This window comes from Sinocyclocheilus grahami, unplaced genomic scaffold (assembly GCF_001515645.1).
Source record: "Sinocyclocheilus grahami isolate Dianchi unplaced genomic scaffold, SAMN03320097.WGS_v1.1 scaffold261.1, whole genome shotgun sequence".
Lineage (NCBI taxonomy): Eukaryota > Metazoa > Chordata > Actinopteri > Cypriniformes > Cyprinidae > Sinocyclocheilus > Sinocyclocheilus grahami.
Window position 1 is genome coordinate 887,568 of NW_015505440.1, and position 20,110 is coordinate 907,677.

General features: G+C 36.7%; 1 long non-coding RNA gene across 2 annotated transcripts; it reads left to right on the plus strand.

Annotated features, from left to right (window-relative positions):
* The first annotated feature begins 16,648 nt into the window (after positions 1 to 16,648).
* Positions 16,649 to 18,557, plus strand: LOC107599168 (uncharacterized). Of its 2 annotated transcripts, XR_001610642.1 has the most exons (4): positions 16,649 to 16,879; positions 17,118 to 17,249; positions 17,553 to 17,785; positions 18,399 to 18,557. It is a non-coding gene; the product is annotated as an uncharacterized lncRNA (long non-coding RNA). The 2 variants fall into 2 exon arrangements; XR_001610641.1 differs by lacking the exon at positions 18,399 to 18,557 and having other exon boundaries at positions 17,553 to 17,877.
* Positions 18,558 to 20,110: the final 1,553 nt, after the last annotated feature.

Below are 20,110 nucleotides of genomic sequence, written 5' to 3' on the forward strand. Positions count from 1 at the left end.
AATTGATAATGAGCGACACCTGCACCACTCACCGGTCTCGAGTCTCACGGAGGAGCTCCGGAAGGATACAAAGGAGGAGTGACGACAGGGAAAGACGAGAGAGGACCAGGCCTGGATTTTATTTTGTGTTTTGATTTTGTTTGTGCGCGACAGTCGTCCGCGAGGGGCTGTCACGCTGTTTTGAGTTTATTTTTATTAAAGTTTGTTTAAATGTCCCGCCTCCTTCTTCCCGACCTACAAACGTTGTTACACATAAATTATGTTATAAGATTTGTTTTAAATCATTTTTGAATATACAAAAATAAGAAATTATGTGGAAAATGCAATGATACTTTTAAATATGAAACCAAACCACCAGTAGCTGGTGGCAAATTGTTTTAACAAGGGAGTCATTTATTCATTCATTCAACCGATTCGTTCAAATGGTTGATTCATTTAGAAATGAGGCAAGTGACTGTCGATTCGTTCAAAAACGTGTATTAGAGACCTAATGAAATATGCTACCATTTATAACTTGAGGTGCTCAAAAACAGCTAGGGCATGCAAGAAGCTCTCTAACTATTAGGTGAGAAATTCTTGGATCCATTTTCTCAGTTTTCACCTCTACACCTCATTCAATGAGAATTAATAGGTTCATCTCACCTTCTTCCCTTCTGTGTTGTCTGCACTGACGTAGGAGAGCTTGCGGCGCACATAGAAGAGCATATCATCCTGACGTGGTGCCCATTTCTCCATGAAGTATGTGGAGAACATCCATGTCCAGAACACTATGCGGTCATCCTTGAAGCACCCTTAACAAAAAAAAAAAAAGAAACGAATTAAATACGATGAATTTCGTGCAAGCATTTTAATCAAGTGCACCGAAAAGGCTCTTGCGCAAAATTTCAGTCATTTCTGCTGCCTTTTTTCTTTGTTAGAAACACAATAACTGACTGCAAACATATTTATTGGGCAGATTTCACCTCAGGAAGCAAAAATTCTGACCATTGTTGTCAGATGTTATTGGTGATCTTCAATGTTATTGCAAGATCAACAAACATTTAAACAGATATTAGTCAATATGAAATCAAAATGGATCCTAATTACTTGCTTAATACACATTACTTACTCTGAACCATTTATTATTTCATATTATTCTACATTTTCATAATCTTTCATCAGAAAATACTGAAATGTTCCTTCACCTCTGAAACTGCTTTAGCAATTTAGCTTTCATTTCTGGCTTCATTCCAGCCCACTTTTCACCATCCAATCAATTCCCAAAGAATAAATCGATACAGACTTTGTATATGATTGCAAGGTTTGAAAACATATTTCAAAAGAAATTTAATTCAGTGTCTTTATGTCATCATTAGCTGCACTGTACAAGTGATTGGTGACATCTTTATTGATGTTAATGAGCCATTTAGTTTTGTTCTGTGTCAATCTATCAAGACTGAGAGTTGTTCTGAAAACTGGAACAATTCCAGATCTGCACCAACACCCTGTCAGCAGAAATGGGGCTAACGGTGCTGTATAATAGTGCTTAAGTAGCTCCTAACATGACATTTACTTCCATGGTTTTCAATCTACAAAAAAGAGAAACGATCATTTGACCTGGACTTCCACATCCCCATTTAGAAAGAGGAAGATACTGCTGGATATCTGTTCAGTTCTTCCTGATGGTCCACTACTCAGCAAGCTTAAAGGTAGGGCTGGGTCTCGATTCAGATGTCCCGATTCGATTCTATTTCGATACGCAAGCTCTTGATTCGATTCTCGATTTTTTTTTATTACATTCAGTGAATATAGTTTTAATACAAATGCTATTGATATTTCAAAAAAATTTACAGTAAACATCAGTTTACAAATGGTGAATTACCGTATTGGCCCGAATACAAGACGATGTGTTTTTCTTGGAAATACATCTGAAAAAATGCGGTCATGCATAAAACGAGTGTGCCATGAAATACGTAATGTAATGCGTGTTGTAAAGATCGCGAGTAAAAACAAAAGAAAAGCTTACAGCTGCATGAGTCGTGACTGTCACGTTAGCCTGATGGGACCAAACTCTCTTTGTGATTTTAAAACGTAAGACAGTACCCAGATTTGAAGACTACAGTAAGATTGAACTTCTACTGTTAATAAGATTTTGAATTAATACTATTAGATGGATAGCCTAAATGTCCTAATTCAGATGGGCTACCTGTTTTTTTTTTTTTTTTAATGGTATATCAAAAAGTGTATATTTTTGAAATGTGATTGTTGGTACATTTGACCAGTTTTTACCATACTTTCAAAACAAAAATTAAAATAGGAAAAATATGCAATATGAAAATAATTGAAGACAAAATGTGTTTTACTGAGAAAAAAAAAGCCTTTTTCCAAAAGGTACATTTGGAAAAAGGGGGGTCGTCTTATAATCAGGGTTGTCTTATATTCGGGCCAATACGGTAGTTTTTCACTGTAAATTATACAATGACTTTTTCTTTTTCTCTTCCAAAAACCGTAATTTTAACAGTATTTTACTGTAAAATTACATTAAATGTAATTACATTTATTCACCGTATATAGAATGGAAACTTACTGATAACCAATTAACATGTTTTTACTGTAGCATTTTACAGTCTTTTACTGTTAAAATCACAATCATTCTTTACAGTGTACTTTTTGGTTGTTTTGTGGTTTTATTATAAGAACACTCTCTACAAGAGGCAGATCTTTTGGGTCTCTCTTAATTTCAGCCTCAGACAATCTTGCTAATTGACTTGATGGATGTACAGTCAACCATTCTGACCCACTGCTAGCCTCTGCCTGATGTCTGATCTGATGATGAAATCCATAACCAGTGACTTCTGTACCTAGCAAAACTGGGCAGAGTGTTGTCAGCGGCTGAAAAGCTTTTAGTTGCATGTGGTTGAAGAGGTCGTGGTATTTTGATGCCACTGAGAGGTTGTGTAATGTCAGGACAGGATTCTATGCTATATGTCTTAGACAGGCCAGAAGAGTGGAAGTGCTGAACTATAATTGGCTGAGTAACTTTAGCTTTAATGCATTCTTCAGAAATGTCCCTGTTGCCATGTGATTTTTGATGCCAAGACAACCTTCACCTGTTTCTTGCCCTTGTATTATATTGAGAAGCGATCTGTCGCTTATTTATTATGATTTTTTGTTATCAATTAATTCGTATTAATTTGCAATGTATTAATAAGTAATATTGTAAATAAATAAACAAATCACTATTGAAGTTGACAAAGAAATTGTTTATAAATAAATAAATAGTTTATTTAATTTAAATCATTTAATTTAATTCTACAAATGCAGACATGTTACATGTAGTTAAATGTAAAAATAAAAAAATTCGTACATAAAAATGGTTAAATAGAAAAAAAAATAATATACATTTATTTATATCTTATTTTATTGTTTTATTATTTTTATTGTATGCTTAAAAGGCATTAACATAAAAATACTTTTCTGCATTTGCTAGTTAAGTTGAACAGTTTACGCATGGATTGATTGATTAATAAAGAAAAGTATTAGTCAAACTCTGAAATTGGTCAAATACCAATAAAAAAAAAATTATACAATTTAACCATTGCATTTGCTTGACATTCAACATTTTAAAATGCAATTTAAAAAAAATCAGCTTTGTCTACGTATGTATCAATTTAAGATGTGATTATTAATTTACACATTAAGGTTTGGATTAACATTTAATTTTTACTAAATTTTACAAACCCCTTGTTTTCATTCATATATTCACTGACCTACAAAAATGGACTGTTGCAGACATTTTGGACAGATATTTTGCAGACATACTTGTGTAACAAGAGTGTCCGTATCCAAAAAATAGCCATAATATACTAAAAAAAACACTCAGAATTGAATTGAGCGACTGGAAATGTAATTGAACAGGAATTACATAATGCTGACAATGACAGAATCTGAGTAAAATATTCAGTATAAAGCATGAGGGGAAAATATTATTACAGGGGGAGTGCCAAAAAAACATTCAAATTAAACTACATTTAGTCTCTTGATTGCTATTTTCACAATATCATATTACTCTGCCCTGCCCTGCCTGATTGTCTTAGTTATTTATACTGTTATAGTATTTCTAAATATTTTGAATTAGCTTTTTTATTTTCAGATTTCATGTAATTTTAGTTTTTTTTTTTTTTTTTTTTAAATTTTGCTTTATAATTTTGTATTCTTTTTTTGTATTTTTATTTCGTTTTAATTCAGTTCTATTTCAGTAGTCATCATTTTAGTGCTTCAACTTAAACATTTATTTCAGTTAGTTGTCATGGCAACATTTGTATTTTTTCAAGTCAAGGTTTTCATCTAATTTCATTAAATTTTCATCTATATTTTATTTTATTCCAAATGTTCAATTACAGAAAATATTTTAGTATTATTTTGGTTTTATTGATTTATAATAAAAATAATAATTATTATTATACGTTTATAGTATGCACTAGTATATTTTTGAATTAGCTGTTTTTTCCAGTTTTGTCATTTTTATTTATTTCTATTTCGTTTATTGTTATTTAATTTTAGTAATATATAGTACTTCAACTTAAACACATTTAAGTTAGTTGACAATGCAACACAATTATTTTTTAAAAATGTAATTTTATTTTTTATTCATGATTTATTTAAATGTCCTAAAACTATTTTTCATATTTTTTAACAGTAGGTAGAGTTAATGATATTAGCAATAGTTTGTCATGATCAGCTTTTGCTAATAAAAAAAAAATCATATCAATTTCATAGTATTTCAATTCCATTTCTACTTTCATGCATTGACATTTGAATTATAATTCTGCATCCTGTTTGCTACCTCATTACAAATACAAAAATTGCAACTTAATATGCATCCTCAATTCAATACTGCACAACCCAAGTGTGTGTTGTTTTTGTAACTAATATGCACTGCATTTACTGTACGTTCATCTAACAACAAATCTGCCATGCTATTCCAGCTCTGATCCCATATCAGGATGGTAGAAATTTAAACATCCTGAGTTTTTTGACCGAGCTTTAAAAGTTTTATACAAAGATGCTCACGCAGCCTCCAAAGCCTTTGAAATCAGCTGTATTCCTCTATCCGTGTATTCTGTACAGACCTAAGCAAGGTTTGGTAATTCTCATGAAGGCATGTCCCCCTGTAAACTATCTGCACCCCCCTGGGACCTCCGGCAGCTCAAGAGAAGGCTTCCTGCAATTTGCTCATCCAGCCTGAAACATGGCCAGCTGTATTTCTGAGGACGCCTGACCTGAGCCTGGCATCGCATCAATTCAAACCCAAGATCCTGGAGATGGAACATTGTGTTTTTTTCTGGCTCTGTCCTCCCTGAAGGCTCAGAACGGATCTGACTCTAAAAAACTTTGCGGGGTCAGAAAAAAGCGCCAGCAGGCAGTTCAGTTCAATAGATTAGAGAGAGAAACAGCAAGATCACGGCTCTTATTAATCAATGAATTTATGAGATAGCACCAACCTGGAGAAGGAAGAGGGAGGGGAGGATGCCGGTGCTGCAGATCTGCAGATTCCTGGGTACCCTTCACACACAGTTACTTCACTACTTCAATACACACACACACACACACATTTCCATCAAAAGTCAGTCGGAGTTTTGTCTCCTTTTATGACTTTCAGACTGTAAATTTCTCCTGCAGTGCATTACAGCTCATGCTGCAGTGCACCCTTCCTGTCATTTATCATATTTTTTTTCATTCCTATAAATGTCTTTACTTCATTACTCAGCATTTGATTTAGCATCTTAAATTTAGTTAATCTTTTATTTAAAAAAATAATTATTAATTCCATTTCTAATGTATAAGTCTTGGAGAGCAGCTAAAAAAAGTTGAACTACTTTATATAATGAGTAGCTTAAAGGGGTCATATGATGCTGCTAAAAAGAACATTATTTGGGGTAATAAAATGTGTTTATGTGGTTTAAGGTTCAAAAAACATTATTTTCCACATACTGTACATTATTGTTTCTCCTCTATGCCCCACCTTTCTGAAACGCATCGATTTTTACAAAGCTCATCGTTCTGAAAAGCGAGGTGTGCTCTGATTGGCCAGCTATCCAGTGCGTTGTGTCTCATTCAACTTGGAAACCCTGAATTACTGGATGTCAGACTTAAAAAAAACTCAAACAAAAAAAAAACAAATATGTTTAAGCCGTTTACAAGGAAGTGTGTAAAACATGGAAAAAAGATCTCTGCTGATCGTCATACATCTATAAAACCAAGATGAGATAAAATACACTACTGTTCAAAAGTTGTTTGAAGTGTCTTATGCTCGACAAGGCTTCATTTATTTGATTACAAGTACAGTAAAAACAGTAATGCTGTTTTCTATTTGAATATATTTTAAAATGTAATTTAATCCTGTGATGGAAAGTTGAATTTTCAGTATCATTACTCCAGTCTTCAGTGTCACATGATCTTAAATCAATCTCAACTGTCAATAATTCTCAGAACTTTTTTTTGCACTGCTTTTCAAATTGTATGTATCGATTTTATTTTTTGGTTTGTGTGTGTGTGTGTGTGTGTGTGTGTGTGTTTGCAATATTGACTTTCAGTGTTAAGGGAATCCATCATAAAAATATTAACTAATATATTAATATAGCTGCTGCTTTTCAAATGCCTTATATGTATTTATTTTATTTTATATTATATATTTTTTATTTTTATTTATATTTATTTAAATTTCTTTAGAATGATCATTGGAACTTAATATTATTTAATAATTATTTCTAGTTATTTGTATTAAATTGCATCATCTTTTTAAAGCTAAAAGTAATAAATAAATATTAAATAATTAAAATAGTACAAATCTGAGCAGTCAATTATTCACAGCATAAAAAATACTGTGGCCCTCGATTCATAATTAATGTTGTCTTAGTGTAGTTTTTTTTTATACTTTTTGTTTTGCTCATGGTTTTTCAGGACGAGGGTGTATGTTGCATCAGTCCTGCATCTAAAAATCTGTCAGTGTCTGATTTGATGACAGTATTTGACATCAGTCAAATGTCAGTTTGAATACAATAAGTGGATGTACTGATGAAATGTAGAAGGAGCTACGACAAGCTGCTCTTATGGTAGCTTACTTCTTGATATTTGAATCCATATATTTCCATTTTATGGGTCATGGTCATTTTCATGTAGAACCGTAGAAAGGTACGGCTGCAAAAACAGCCTTTTCAATTCAGGATCAGAGAGAGAGTGGAAATATCCTGTTTTTGGTGGACTTCAGGAGAAAATAGACTGCTGTGGTATAGAATATGATTCCTTTAATGCACTTGCAGTTGTATTTTAATGTTTATACTGAGAAGTAATTATCATTTGTGCATATAGTCTGGGCCAGCATAAATCATGTGTTTAATATTCTTCAGCTTGCTCTTTCTTACAAGAAAACGAAACATTATAATTCATGCTTGAGTTTGAGAACTCTTTATAATGATGTCAGTCTGCACAGACAATGATTTTATGATTAGTTTTCCACTTAAGTGCTTCTACACTTCAGGCAAATTTAAAATGGAAGTCTTCATCTCGAAGTAATTCAAAAGTGGGTGTGTGTTTAAATGCGTATGCAAAATGTGATTGTGTGTGTGTGTGTGTATAGACAAATGTGTTGTTATACATACCCATAACCAGCAGAGAACAGAGTGTTTTTAGGTCTATTTCCAGGCAGCCACAGGCTGAGGCATAACAACTGTGGGTCTCTCTCTCTCTTTCAGCGATGCACGTCTTTCCTCTCTCTTTTCATGCTTCACTGAGCTTAATTCAAGCCAAACTGCACCAAAAGCACAGCCACATCCTTTTGAGGGTGTTCCAGTGTGATGGGCAACTGATTGAAGAGCAAACCGAATGGCGTTTACATGCATCCTTTTCTGAAAACATTCCACCGCACTGCTGGAAAGGTGTAGAGGAGAGATGCACTGCAAGAACAAAATACAACCCTGATTAGAATATTCTGACAAAAATTCGAAGAAGAAAAAAAAAAATATATATATACACTATATATGGCTTTCATTTATAATGATATAATTATTACATTTTCATTTATTCATATATATGTGTACATATATATATCAGGCTCCTATGTTTAGGTTCAGTAATTTCACTTTAATGGCAAAGCAAAGGTTATTATTCAGTTAATGAATGCCTTATTTTCAAAAAATGTCCAATGTTATTTTCATAGGAGCCTGATAAAAATCCTCATTTAAAAGAAAAATCTCAGATGGTTTTGCATCTGAAGTCTTCAAATATATAAATATAAATATCTGTCACTCTCTCGTTCTCTCTCCCTCTCTCTATAATTAAGAGGTTTAGATAAAAAAAAAATAATGAATTTAATATATAGTAAAAAAAAAAAACAATCATAGGATAAACTGTTTGGAAAATATATAGATGGATATATAATATCAGTGCATATGACTTTATAACTCACAATTCTGACTTTATAACTCACAATTCTGACTTTATTTCTCAGAATATAAAATCGTAATTCTGAGTTTTTTTCTTGCAATTGCGATTTTATAACTCGCAATTCTGACTTTATTTCTCAGAATTGCGTGTTATAAAGTCAGAATTGCGAGATATAAAAAAGTCAGAATTGCAAGTTTATATCTCGCAATTTAGACTTTATAACTCCAAATTGCAAGTTTATATCACGGAAATCTGACTTTATAACTCTCAATTGCATGTTATAAAGTCAGAATTGCGTGTTTAAATCACCCAATTCGGAGAAAAAAAAAGTCAGAATTGTGAGATAAAAAGTCACAATTATCTTGTTTTATTTTTTATTTAGTGGCGGAAACGGGCTTCCATAGAAAACAGTTAAAATAATATCGATCTCAGCTGTCAATAAATCACAGCAGAAAAATCATTGTTGGCACAAACCATGTTTATCTTTATTGCATATTGTTGACCCATATTTAACATTGTCTTGGTGCTGTATTTGTATCTTTCGTTTCGTTCATAGTTTTTCAGGATGTTGCATCAGTCCATCTAAAATATGGCATTGTTTGAATGGATCACAGCATTTGACAAATACCAGTAAATTCCACTACCACAAATCTTAATAAATTATTTCACAATTTATTTAAATACTCTCCTCCCATACATTTTGCTTCAGAAAAGGAAACTCCTACAAATGATTATGCAATAAGAAAATCCACAAAAATAACTGTCCATGCCTTTTCATCACTAATTTTTCACTGTTCTGACAATAGTCTGTTAACACCAAAAGAGGGTTTGTGCTGACGCAAGCTGTTAATAAATCTGGCCCCAAGCCGAAGTCATTTTGAATATGCCGATGTACAAATGAAATGTAATATAGTAGGATCTATGGCAGGGAACTTTTGATAATTCTTTGGTTCTTATGTTTTGTAATTTATCTGATAATAAGTTTCCAATATACTTTTATCCATATTCTTTTTGCAATGTCAAACTGGATTGATGCATACAGGAATGACTGTGCAGTGAACAACAGCAGTTTCTCTCCAGCTGGCTGCATTATCATTGGCTGAGGTCAGGGCCCAAAGGACTTCATATGCAAACATAAACAGAACATGGATTAAACAAACACCAGCAAGTCTCATAACATTCACTGAACACAAGTAAGACGGGTAATTATACACAAGCTCCAGTCTGCACTGTTTTAACAAGAAAGTAACAAAAATTTTTTTGCATTTTTTTTAATTAAAACAACAGATTACAATTTTTTTGTTATGAAAGTAGCCTAATTCTTTTGGGAACTCTTAACATGTCATAATCATTGATTGCTGCTTTTCAAATAGATTTTTTTTCTATCACTTTTAGTGTTCTGCTAGTAAAATAAACATTTTACTAATAGTAAAATAGTATACATAAAAGTAATGGCTGCTAAAAATGCAGCTTTGCCATCACAGAAATAAATTACATTTTGAAATGTATTCACAATATTGCTGTTTTTAATCAAATAAACACATTCTTGCTGAGCGTAAGAGACTTCTTTCAAATACATCAAAAAAAAAATAAATCGTACTGACCCCAAACTTTTGAATGTCAGCGTAATATTTTTATAGGTTTAGACAACAGGGGCTTGTTTCATAAAACAAGTTTACCAAATAAGCCAGGCTTATTTCAGTTAGTCTGACTTATTTTGAACCAAATCAACTAACAATATGTCAGCCTAACTAAAATAAACCTGGCTTATTTGGTAAACTTGTTTTATGAAACAGGCCCCAGGTTTTTGACTCTTGTTATTGTTTTGTTGTGGCTGTGTTTTGTTTTTGTAAAAACTCAGGTTAGTTCACCCAAAAAAAGAAAATTAGCCCATGTTTTACTCACCCTCAAAGCATCCTAGGTGTATATGACTTTCTTCTTTCAGACGAATCCAGTGGGAGTTATATTATAAGTTATCCTTGCTCTTCCAAGCTTTAAAATGGGAGTTGGTGGGTGTTTTTTTTTTCAACAGTCCAAAAGTAGTCAAATAAATCGCATCCATCCATAATAATACGTGCCTCACACGGCTTCAGGGGGTGAACAAAGGCCTCCTGTAGCAAATCGATGCGTTTTTGTAAGAAAAATATTTATATTTAAAATGTTATAAATACTTTTCTCTCACTTCTGCTAACTGTCATACGAGGAAGCCGTTCCAGGCGGATATTTATCAAATATATTGATTTTTTTTCTTACAAAAACCATCAGTTCGCTACAGGAGGCCTTTCTTCACCCCCCGGAGCCGTGTGAGGGATGTTTTATTTTGGATGGATGCACTTTATTTGACTACTTTTGGACTATTGAAAAAAAAAAAAAAAACACCCACCCAGTGCCATTCTAATGCTTGGAAGAGCAAGGATAATTTTTTATATTACTCCTATTGGATTTGTCTGAAAGAAGAAAGTCATATACACCTAGGATGCCTTGAGGGTGAGTAAAGCATTGTCTAATTTTTATTTTTGGGTGAACTAACCCTTTAAGTTGCCGCATTCCTCTGCTGAACCTGTTGAATTCTTTGTAAATATTGTAAATTATACAGTTTGATGTTTTGTGGAGAATAATATTAAGTGCCTGACCTGATTCCAGTTATATTTCCCCTTATAGTATGTCATCATGTGCTATCATATAAATCTGGTATTTAAAAAAATATTTTGAATTTGGAGCTAGTTAACTTACTTTAATGGTTAAGTTGACTGTTTTAGAAGACCACGTTAGAAGAACTTTATGGCAGTTAATTAAATTGGGAGGAATGTTTTTAAAATTGAGCTTATTATGGTTTACAGTGTTGTTGATGCTGCTGATGAGCTCCATTCAAACCAAACCAAACCCAATTAAACCAAATCATTCTTGTCGCAGAACTATAGAGAGCAATTCCAGATGTCCAATCGCAGAGCATATTTTTTCCCCCGATAATTCTTACTTAAAGCTCATTCTTGCTCCCTGTAGTGAAAAATTCGTCAAAGATAGTATTATAGAGACAGTGTTTCCCCATGCTAGTTCCTTGTAGTACACCTCGTACTTATTACTCACCATCAAGAGCACCAGCACACATTTCTGCCTGAACAGACATTCTTCAGATGTGAGTGTCCGGATGTGGCACTAGAAGTCCATCACACTCGGTCATTGGCAGAGTGATGTGATATTAGATGGCATTGTGTCCTAGTGATTGAATGGTCTGGCTATAATCCTAAAAACCCTCGTGGCTACTAAACCTGAAACCGTCTGACCAGCGCTGTGCTATAGAATGTAAGGATGGATGCCATGTATAAGCTGCTTTAAAGGAATAGTTCACCCCAAAATTTTAATTTGCTGAAAATGTATTCACCCTCAGGCCATCCAAGATGTAGATGTGTTTGTTTCGTCATGGAAACAGATTTGAGGAAATTTAGCATTACATCACTTGCTCACTAACGGATCCTCTGCAGTGAATGGGTGCCATAAGAATGAGAGTCCAAACAGCTGATAAGAACATCACAATAAGCCACAAGTAATGTAAATGATTCTAGTAAAGTGAAAAGCTGTGTGTTTGTAATAAACAAATAATAAATGTTTTATAACTTCAAACCATTGTTTCTTGACTAAAATAAGTCCTCTATCCATAGTATTGCTTTCTCCAGTAAAAAAGAAAAAGTTCATCTCATCTGAATCAAGAGAGAAATATGCACTGATCAAGCACCGTTTACAAAGACTGCCGGTGGATTTTGATGTGAATTTTTTATGTGACTCCTGGATTACTTGTAGATTATTGGAATCATCAGCTGTTTGGACTCTCATTCTGACGGCACCCATTTACTGTAATGCTAAATTTGTCCAAATCTGTTCTGATGAACACACTCATCTACATCTTGGCCTTAGGGTGAGTAAATTTTCAGCAAATTCTAATTTTTGCATGAGCTGTCAGGTTCATCGACACCAATGTCAATAACCCCCCCCCATGTTGACTCATTTAATAATATCATTAATATTATTAGAGCAGCTGTTATTACAATGGTTCACTTTTAGACTAAAAAACTATTGTTACTGTGGCTGAAAAAAACAGGACAAGTATCTTCCTCTTGCTTTAATGAGACACCTGAGCTTGTTTGTCTGTCACACATCTTGACAGTCCTGGGTGCAATCATAGAGAAACTTTCTGAGAAAGGCCTAATGCCTAATGGTGAATTTATTTATAAATGAAATCCAGGTGGAACTTTGGTTAACAAAAGTAAAGTCATTTTCATTCTTTGAATGGTGGAATATAAATAAAGCAAACTCAAAAGCATGAAATGAGCCATGAACAAGTCAGTAAAGATTTAATGAGAAGTTACGAATTTAAGATACAAAGACTTACAGGTTGAACAAAGTAAATCAGAATCTTTTAGAGTACCACCTGGTTTTGAATCACAGTTTTAAAGCAAAGGAAAAAATTGCTTACCTGGCCAATGGTAGAAATGTTAATGCTACACTGAATGAAAGAAGATAAAAGGACGAAAAAATGATTATTGGTTTCATGTGCAATATTTTTAATTTAATTTTTGTTCGATTTCTCTCTTCCTCAAAAGATGCATTATTCTCTTATTTATCACTTATTCGAGGATGCAATGCTAGATTAAAGGAATAGTTCACTGATAATTTACTCACCTTTGTCCCAGCTAAGATATAGGTGAGTTTGTTTATTCATCAGAACAGAATTGGAGAAATTTAGCATTACTAAATTACATCACTTGCTCTCCAACGGATCCTCTGCTCTCCTCTCGTTCTGACGGGTGCCATCACAACTGTGCCCAAACAGTGAAGTGACATGTGGCCACCCATACTAGCAATTAGTGCTCTGCATTTAACCCATCCTAAGTGCACACACACAGCAGTGAACACACACACACACCGTGAACACACACACCCGGAGCAGTGGGCAGCCATTTATGCTGCGGCGCCTGGGGAGCAGTTGAGGGGTCGGTGCCTTGTTCAAGGGCACCTCAGTCGTGGTATTGAAGGTGGAAGAGAGCGCTGTACATTCATCGCCGGACCGGAGACTCGAACTCGCAACCTTTGGGTTACGACTCTCTAACCATTAGGCCACGACTTCCCCCAAAAAACATCACAATAAGTAATCCACCTGACTTCATCAGTCTGAAAAAGCGAGGTGTGCTCTGATTGGCCAGCTATCCAGTGCGTTGTGATTGGCCGAATTCCTCAAGCGTGTGACGGAAATGTTACGAGTCCATCAGTTAACATAAATAGTAAAGTATTAACTAATTTTGATACAATAAAGAGGGTTTGATTTAAAAAATAAGCATCCCTCCAAAACAGAGAAAACATCTTTCACAAACATCTACATGTCTGTCTCCTTTAAAGTGTTTATAGTGTATATAATGAGTTGTATTTGTAGGGGTTATTATAACACAATTCTTTAACACCAACCCCCATCATCTCCAGCTGGGTTTGTCCATATTTGACCCAGCGCTCGGTTGGCAAAATAACCCACATTGGGTTGTTTTAAAGGGGTCATATGATGCGATTTCAATTTTTCCTTTCTCTTTGGAGTGTGACAAGCTCTTGGTGCATAAAGAAGATCTGTAAACCTACCTAACACGGCTCGTTCTAACACGCCCCCACATACCTACGTCACTATCTGGGAAGATTTGCATAACGCCGCCCAAATGTTCACGCAAAGAAAGAAGGTGTAACTTTTATTCTCGATGTAGTATTGTTGCCGCCGCCGCCATGTCGTGAAAGCGCTGTGTGCTTCGTTGTGAAAGCGAAACTACTTTGTTTGGTCTTCCAAAAGAGGACGATATCGCTTCGTCATGCCTAGAGCTGATCCGTGCTGGTCGCTGAGGAAATACTTCACCTTCGCACTGTCGATCGCCGGATCGGCTTTCACCGTGGCTGAAGCGGAGTCTAGCCCGGGGTCGTCACATGTGGTTGCCGCAGGCATCACAATATGGTAAGGGACGCAACATTTCCGTCACACGCTTGAGAAATTCACAACGCACTGGATAGATGGCCAATCAGAGCACACCTCGCTTTTTCAGACAGATGAGCTTTATAAAAATCGACGCGTTTCAGAAAGGCAGGGCATAGAGGAGAAACAATAATGTACAGTATGTGGAAAATAATGTGTTTTTTTAACCTTAAACCGCACAAACACATTTCATTACACTAAATACACAAAATAATGTTCTTTTTAGCAGCATCATATGACCCCTTTAAAGCATTTTTAGAGCGCAGTTACACCAAACGAGTATGCTGTCGTATTTGACGCCATAGCCCAGCAAGTAATACAATTTGTAAGAGCTTATGGAAGTGATTCTTCTGAGACAATATATGTTAAAGACAGCATGTCCCTAGGAGACGTTGATATTCTTAAACACAGTTGTACTAATAAATATATTATAACAGGTGATACAGGTCAAAAGCTTATTGTGGACCAGTGTATTTAGAACTGGAATAAAGCTTGGGGTGTTTGTGAAATATACTGTTTAAATAAGATAAAGTAAAAGTTAAAGTAAAAGAGGCTATGTTTAAAATGTTTCATGGTATATGCAGCTAAAAGTGTGTTAGAGAGAGATTCACAAATTCTCATGTCATTTAAAAATAAGTAAATAAATAAATAAGCCCAGACACCAACAGCCTACTATGGTAAATTATTTAAATACTTAACTAGTTAACTACAAATTAAGTTAATTATTAATGGTATAGTAATTAAATAATGCATTACATATTTTGGCATTTTTTAGATTTAATTAAAAAAACTATAAAAAAAAATTCAAACACTGCCTGAAAAGGACACATCAAAAGGAGTGCTTTAAGTTATCTTTACCTGTAGAAGCTGCTAAAGGCAACACAGACTCTGAATTTACGCTGCATCACTTAAAGCACAGCTCTGTTTTGACATTGGCTTGTCAGATAGTTTGTTACGTTCATTGCTACAGTTATCTTACCACCGTCAATGGTGGATCAATTTAGCGGATTCACGCACGTCATTTTTTACACTCGCGTTTGTCATTCCTGAAACAGTATACGTGGACCGTTTGGTCCTCTTAAACTTTTCTTCAAACTCTGAATGAAGAGATGCTTGTGATTGGCTACAATACTCAACACTGCAAAACACATTATAAATAGAAACTTTTGGTTTTGTGATTCGAAACCAGAGCGCGCACACAAAAACACACAGGAGAGTTTGAAAGCGGGTGACTTCGAGCGGGTACATAATTGAGTTGATACTACTGTCTGGAACTGTAAAAAGACCCCAACGCATCTTCCCCGGTACCACCTATTCTATTGCAGCCTATATTAATACCTGCTAAACACTACATAAAATGCTGCTGCTAAGTGCAACCCTAGCTAACCTGTTTCCCACTAACCATATTAGTAATTGGACTATTACCAGTAATTAATCTAGCAAATAATTAAACGAAAATAAGCTGGAATTAACAACGAAATCATTTGATTGATCCTTTAGTCAATCTTATCTCCATCATTTACCGCTGTCATATTTCATCTTTTCCTCCTCTTCTTGCTTTTTTCTGCTTCTGGCTGCCAGACGGATAAGTCCTCTTCATGTTTAAATTAGCAAATGCACAAGTTTGAAAATGGCGGCTGACACATCACAAGGAAAAAGCAAGCACATCCAGCGTAACGCGAGAGGGGGCCCCCTAGGGGGATACAGATATAATAAAGTAAAGTGATGTGACCCATACTCAGAATTAGTGCTCTCCATTTATCCCATCCAAAGTGCACACACACAGCAGTGAACACACACCCGGAGCAGTGGGCAGCCATTTTTTTGATGCAGTTGGGGGTTCGGTGCCTTGCTCAAGGGCACCTCAGTTGTGGTATTGAAGGTGGAAGAGAGCGCTGTACATTCACTCCCCCCCCCTACAATCCCTGCCGGTACGAGACTCGAACCCGCAACCTTGGGTTACGAGTCCGACTCGTGATCACTGTACCACCTGACCACTGCAGATTCATTTTGCGGTTGATAGTGTTGCCATAGAAACGCACAATCCTCTCGTAAGTAGGCTACCTTAATTATTATGACATGGCGTGAACGCAGCATTCAGCTCATCCAACCCCAATCAAACACACCTGAACAAGCTAATCAAGGCATTCCAGATTACTAGAAAACTACAGGCAGGTGAGTTTGATCAGGGTTGGAATTTACCTGATCTCCTTGGATCTATAAAGCCCCATTTTACAGAGGTTGATATTGCAGCAACACGTATTCATTTTAGTTTTGTGAGCTTCGCTGTCCGCTCCTCTTGACGCACCAATTCAGCGCATTTTCCAGCAGAGATCGTTGTGAGATCGCAGGTCGGGAGAATGACAGTTCGAGTGCATTTCTCGTTGATTGCTGTTTTATCGTGTCTGTTCGGATACTTGAGCATAACTCCCGCTATTCAAAGACGAACCACAGGTGAGAAGATATGTTGACTTCATTACACAGCCTGAAGAAATGCAGAAATAAGTGACTCTCAGTCTTTGAAAGTAATTAACACGCTTTAGGAATGAGTAGTATGTTTTAAAACACTTGATTTGAAGCCGACAAATATGTAAAATTTGTATTTAGGTTTGATACACATTGCGAAACCCGATTGACCAATGCTGAAACCGTACTCCCTGGCCTTCCCTAATGATCCTCTTGATTCCTCTAGTGGACTGTTTCTGTCCGGCGAGGCTGGCAGTTGTGCCCTCCCGTTGAGGATGTTTTTCTGAAAAAGACTGCCCTGGAGGAGACAAATGCTGTCAATTTGATTTGGGGCCTGTTTGTGTGCCGCCTGTTTTCAGTGAGTTTCCATTTAATAATGGATGCTAAGGGTCCCAAAAAAAACCCGCGCACACGAGTAATGCATTGGATTCAACGTAAGTTTTAAGTAGAGACTTTTCCTTTTGTTGTTCTCTTAAGTTGGTTTGAATTCATCCCTTAGGGTAGTTTTAAGCACAGGATGGCTTTACAAAAAAAGAGGAATAATACTTGGAATATAATTCACTCTGTAGGTAAAACTTGCTGTTCATGCTTTGAGTGTTAAGTGCTGTAAATTGAAGTTGCATACAGTCTATATGCACAAACTAAATCTGTGTCCACGCAGTGAAGCCGGGTCAATGTCCCATACCGGGACAGATTCCACTGTGTGCTGAAAGCTGTTTTCATGATGGCCTGCCACACAGAAGTGTTACCCAACCACCAGTGGCTTTGCATGCAGTGAACCACATGGTCAGGCAAGTTGCCAGGCAAGCGGCCAGGGCCAGGGCAGCGGTCGGGGCCAGGGCAGCGGCCGGGGCCAGGGCAGCGGCCATGGCCAGGGAAGCGGTCAAGGGAATTGTCGGCGATGTGGTCATTGAAATGGCCATGGGAATTTTGCATAACACTTACTGGCGATCTTTTCAATTCAGTGCTTTATTCATATGGCATATGTTCCCTGTTTGCGCAAACTGCTTGGAAGGATTTTCGGTCTCCAGAGAAACACTAGAAGATCCGAAGCTTTCATCGGTTTGATATTTGCTACACAAATGAAAAATGATGTGCCTGGGGTACTTGTAACACTGATTTCATGTATCCTGCGAGGATGGGCAATGGAATTTGTTTTATTACATTTCCTAAACTTGAGCAAAATATCCCCAAGCATTCAACCCCAATCCCAATGAAGACTAAAACGTTAATTTTTCTGGTTGTCGTATACTCATTAAATTATAATTTTCATCTCAAGCAGAATGTTAATGTCATCTTGTGCTGCAAGGTATCTCTGGCTAAAACTAACAAACTAAATCGGTGTCCACGCAGTGAAGCCGGGTCAATGTCCCATACCGGGACAGATTCCACTGTGTGCTGAAAGCTGTTTTCATGATGGCCTGCCACACAGAAGTGTTGCCCAACCACCAGTGGCTTTGCATGCAGTGAACCACATGGTCAGGCAAGTTGCCAGGCAAGCGGCCAGGGCCAGGGCAGCGGTCGGGGCCAGGGCAGCGGCCATGGCCAGGGAAGCGGTCAAGGGAATTGTCGGCGATGTGGTCATTGAAATGGCCATGGGAATTTTGCATAACACTTACTGGCGATCTTTTCAATTCAGTGCTTTATTCATATGGCATATGTTCCCTGTTTGCGCAAACTGCTTGGAAGGATTTTCGGTCTCCAGAGAAACACTGGAAGATCCGAAGCTTTCATCGGTTTGATATTTGCTACACAAATGAAAAATGATGTGCCTGGGGTACTTGTAACACTGATTTCATGTATCCTGCGAGGATGGGCAATGGAATTTGTTTTATTACATTTCCTAAACTTGAGCAAAATATCCCCAAGCATTCAACCCCAATCCCAATGAAGACTAAAACGTTAATTTTTCTGGTTGTCGTATACTCATTAAATTATAATTTTCATCTCAAGCAGAATGTTAATGTCATCTTGTGCTGCAAGGTATCTCTGGCTAAAACTAGCTAACGTTAAAGTTAGTGAGTCCATGCTAATGTACCAACCTAAATGGCTAACTGTTCTGACCTCATGTACAGTGTACATAAACAAGGTCTACATTTCAGTGCCTCTCCATATTCAACTGGTTAAATGTAAATTTCTCATTGGAAAGCACTTTGAAATGGAGACCGATCACAAGCCATTACGGAGTCTCTTAGGAGCTCAAGCTCTGGATGCTCTTCCCTCTCATATCCAGAGGTTTAAAATGCGACTGATGTGGTAGGTACTCCTACTCCATCGTTCACGTGCCAGGAAAGAGCTTGTGGGTAGTGGACACTGTCACGCACTCCTGTAAAACCGAATGAGTCACAAGAAGACCGAGAACTCTGGGAGGACACGGACATATATGTAGACTCACTATTGGAAAATTTACCAGCAAGTACAATGTATCTGGGACAGCTGAGAGAGGAATTAATGAGTGACAATGTCTGTTCCAGTGTGATGCAACTGTGCGTTGAAGGGTGGACAGAGCGCAGCAAGAGTGACCCAATAGTGAAATGATATTGGGCAGAACGTGCTGTCTTAACTATGCAAGATGGACTGTTGCTTAGAGGCACGAGGCTGGTTATTCCAGCCGCCATGAGAAGCAGTGTTCTAAACAAATTGCATGAGGGACACTTGGGACTTGTGAAATGCAGAGAGTGGGCAAGTCAGTCAGTGTGGTGGCCAGGGTTAAGTCATCAGCTGAAGGAAATAGTCCTCAACTGCAGGACATGCATTAAAGATAGACAGGAACCCCTTATGCCCACTCAGTTCCCTGATAGGCCATGGCAAAGGCTAGGGGCAGATTTGTTCATGTTGGGAAACAAGACGTACCCGCTTGTGGTAGACTACTACTCCAGACATGTGGAGATAGCTCAGTTTATACCTACCAGGTCTACCAATGTCATTGATCACATGAAGTCCATATTCACGTGTCATGGAGTTCCAGAGACACTGGTTACTGACAATGGGCCACAATTCTCTGGGCACTCATTTGCATCCTTTGCAGCTTCATATGGATTTGTTCATGTAACTAGTATTGTAACCCAAGATTTCCCCAAAGCAACGGTGAGGCCGAAAGGGCAGTCAAGATGGTGAAGGCTCTTCTCAAGAAAGCCAATGATCCATACCTTGCTCTTTTAGCTTATAGAGCGAACCCCTTGCAAAATGGATACAGTCCGGCTCAACTTCTTATGGGTA